Raw genomic sequence first — 4110 nt, 5'->3', positions numbered from 1 at the left:
TGATTGTTTATAGTTCATGATGCGTGATCAAAACCGAAAGTTTCTGTGATATGACTGCCCTTGCAATGTTCACCATGTAAGAACTTATTCACTATGTAAGAACTTGTTCACCATGTAAGAACTTGTTTCTTATGCTTCAGAAGATTAGAGACTGTTGAGAATTAGGCTTGGGGTTGATTAATGATTGTGCATTGAGTCCCCTATACAGAATTTTATTGTTGTTAACAACCATTTGATCAATAAATATGAGAGATGCCCTCTCAAAAAAAAAAAGGGAAAAATATATATATATATATACAATACAGATAAGTTTCAAGGGCCACAAGGGTATGGCCTCTTTTACTATAGATAAACAGGTCAACTTTTGGCAGGAGTTACAAGTCTGGCAGGACATTGTAGCTTCATCAGAGACATATAGTCATTAATTTTGTAAGAGGCATTATTTATTTATTTGACTGCTAGAGAGGTTCCGTGTGGTAAATTCACCCACATGATCCCCAAACTTTACTTGGCAAGAAGGCCTTGAATTTTGTCAGGGTTTATTAGTCACACCTGATAATGTTACAATAAAGCCATATAGAGAGAAACTTTTGATTTGTCAACCACTAGGCATTATTTATACAGTGAAAACTTTGGACATCCAAGGAAATTTCTCTTAACATCTTATAAGCATTCATAGTACAAGAAAGTAACATATCATTCAAATTATACATTTTCACAATGGTACATTGAATTGGCTCAGAGGCCTCACTCATTAGCTTTTTTCTCTTTACTGTAAATCTGGCCCAAACCGTATCAGCTGAATTCAGACACTTTTTAGAGAAACACAGGCTAAGAAGTTTAACAAAGGTACTTGAGGAGTTACAACAGCTGCCCAGAGAACATGTCATCTCTTCAGGTGTTCAGGGCAGAGCAGAGGAGGTCAGCTGCAGCAGAGGGGAAGTTTCTTCTCTTAAAGCAGTAGAGGTCAGGGTAAAAGGGAGAGGTCAGAAGGCATGGCAGGAGCAGCTCTGCACCAGTAAGCGCAGGTTTCCACTTACTTTCAATTTAAGTGGCTGTCTGCTCAGTTTCAACAATGGAATTACCAACAGAGACACCATTCAGGAAGCTGGCTTACAATTCTACTTTTCTAAGCCTCCAAAGTTCACTAACAGGAAGGATAAACTATCAGATCCTAGGGAGTCTTCTCATATCACAACCCACACAGTCTATTAACATGTATGACAGTGGAAGTAGCCTATTCCCTCTCCTTGACCACCACTTAGACAAGAACATGCACTACCCCACAGACAAGAACAGATCCCACGGAGTCTTATCACAGCCTTTAACCTGGCCCAGGTGGCTCACTCTTCCAAAAAGACTTCTTAATCTTACTACATCAGGTTGGGTGCCACATTTGTCAACTATGGCTGACAGAGTAACAAAGTGTAAGGTGATTAGGGAACCAGCAAGGGGCAGTTCCTCCTGCAATTACAAAAATGGATTTTAACTTTTAATTTGATTTAAACATTGCTTTTAGTCTGATGACAACATCAGTGGTGCAGAAAGTGCTCTGAAGGTATGTTCAGAGCAGCACTCACCTGCAGCTCTTTGTAAGTTCTAGAAGCTCCAAGGCATCCAAAAGTGCTTTGTCAAATACATCCTGTAGATTTTTCTGTGTGAATACAGAACACTCCATAAATAAGACTTCAAGTCACAGGCCAGCATTTCATTAGTCTTTGGGATAAGAGGTCAATTTTGGTTTCAACAAACGAGGAGTTTTTGGACAATGGTGAACTATCTCAGGTGCCTTGTTTTCTTTCACATTTTCAAATAAGGGCAGAAGACCACTAAAAAATAGACTAGAAATGCATCTGTTTGTGGAGAACTGAGAGGTTGTTCTGTCAAATCTTGTCCTGCAGGATCATAACATCCAGGAGTGTATGGCTTACTAGTCATAACTGTGACTACACAGCTGTCAAAACCATTGAATATGTTCAGATATTAGTTTTCTATATAGGATATCAAGGTGTATCTTACAGCACTATCACTCATAACACACTTGTCTGCATTGCTGAAATATTTTGGAACCCACTTGAAATGTTTCAAATTTAATTTTGAACTCAGCTTCTCCACCTGACTTAGGTGTTTTTATCAGCCTGAAGTTTGCCTAGTAGAAAAGCAGGAGGGTTTAGGCCCAGGAAGCTTTCATAGTTGAGGAGGTGGGCCAAACTGACCAGACAGTGTACAAGCCAAGAAGCACTGCAGAACAAGTCTTAAAACAGGACGAAGATTAAAGGTCAGCTGGAAGCTTACTCCACCAGAAAAAAAGGAACAAAGGAATGGAGGAAACCGCACTACTGGCCCTGCCTTTCCTAGCAGCTGGGCTTCCAGAATCCAGTGTGGGAGAGAATCAGTGTTCAGCAGGTGTCCTGAGGCCCTTCCCTAGACCTCTATCCTACCCACCCCAGCCCATTCGGTATGTTATGGGTAGACAGGTCAGTACCACCATTATAAAGGTGAGCGGGTCATTGTACAGGCAATGAAGGTGTCCACTGTCAGACTCCTGTCAGTTACAGAAACATTCTTCTAGGACCCACCGGTCTGTGTGTGTCACATGAGTTGCCGGGGGGCCAAGAAGAGTACATAAGGTCGGCAGGTAACAGTCACCCACAGAGGTGAGGGTGGGACTCGCCGCCGCGTGAACCTCCATGGCCTAGACGTTTCTCCCTCCTCCTCCATCCCCCCAACTTCACTTACACAAGACCCACCTTCTCGTGACTTCTGGCCTACTGAGGCCTAATAAGTCCTGACGGTTGCAAGGTGAGCTAAGACCCTTGAGAAGGGAGGAACGGAAGTGAGGGGCCTGTTAGCGGTGCCTCCCGTTAGGCCTGACCTCTCGTAGCCCACGGGACACCAGCCTAAGGCTGCGTGGCAGAGCTTGCCTTCGGAACCGGCGAAGTCAGGGCCAACGACGTCAGGGCCGGCCACGTGGGGCGTGATGGGCGGGGCTTTGGCGTCCCACCTGGGGCTCGCTGTATTTGAAGGCGACCTGTCTCTGCCTTTGACCTTTGCTTTTCTTAGCCAAATGGAAAGACCTAGGTTCTCTTAAGCCTTACTACGGACTTTTTTTCCTAAGCCAGTTTATATTGGGTTTTCTATTATTTTTATCTAAAGGAGTTGTAATAGTTACACTAAACTATGCCTATGACCAGAGTCTCTGTTCCTCCCTAGCTTAGAATTGTGAATGTTAGCCCGAAGTGACATGGAAAGTATTCTGTATCTAGTAGATGCTTATTAATGACAGCTGTTAGCCAACTCTGGAAGGTGTCTTCTTAGCATGCAAATACTTGTGTAAATTTTACGTAAGAGTAATACATTCTCATATTCTGCCTTCAGGTGACATATTTTAATATCTTTTTATTTTCTGGAGAAGAAATGAACCTGTATATTTTTCCTTTTTTGTGTTTCTGAGCATGTAGCTCTGTATTTCTTGTGGTCTCCTGATGAATTCTGAATGGATTTTAACATGACAGATTTAGGGTGACTCACTGTCAGACTGCATCTTTATTGTCATCAAGAAACAAGTGCAAATGCAGTGAACACGCTGGAGGAGGTGAGGATTTGATAATATGGGTAAATGTTGAACCACTGTGTTGTGTATTTGAAACCAACATAAAATTGTATATCAGTGATACTTTAATAAAAAGAAAATAGAGTGAAGCTTCTAGAATCAGGCTGCTGCTGTTCAAAAAAATAAAGAAACAATTGCAAAGGATCCCTGGAAGAATGGTAGGGTGCTTAATGTAAAATATCACTATTTTTCTTTGTATCATGGTTTTGATTTTCCTTTTGTTTTTCATTGATGATCAAGAGTAGAGTGAATTTTCACCCTGCCTTTAATTGGAATGTTGGGATAATTCAGGAACTAAGGTAGATTTGGGGAAAATCTGCTTTTGATGTGAGGAGATTTTCTTCTTTAACTCCACAATATTATACCTACAATTACATTAAAGAACCAGTGCGTTTAACTTCTAAATGCCTTTGAGAATTACTATCAAAATTCAACTCATAATGATAGTTTTGGATATTTCTAGCAAAATAGAACTCTTTGGTTTGGTAAAAATCTCT

The 4110-nt window shown here is 41.3% G+C and overlaps 1 long non-coding RNA gene across 1 annotated transcript; it reads right to left on the bottom strand.

Moving 5' to 3' along the window:
- Window positions 1–522: 522 nt before the first annotated feature.
- On the bottom strand, window positions 523–1875 carry LOC130683185 (uncharacterized). Its single transcript, XR_008996800.1, has 2 exons — window positions 1581–1875; window positions 523–1464 (listed from the first exon to the last, which is right to left on the bottom strand). It is a non-coding gene; the product is annotated as an uncharacterized LOC130683185 (long non-coding RNA).
- Between the last annotated feature and the right edge of the window lie 2235 nt (window positions 1876–4110).

The sequence above is a fragment of the Manis pentadactyla genome, chromosome 3 (assembly GCF_030020395.1).
Source record: "Manis pentadactyla isolate mManPen7 chromosome 3, mManPen7.hap1, whole genome shotgun sequence".
NCBI lineage: Eukaryota > Metazoa > Chordata > Mammalia > Pholidota > Manidae > Manis > Manis pentadactyla.
This window is presented reverse-complemented; position numbering and strand designations above follow the sequence as displayed.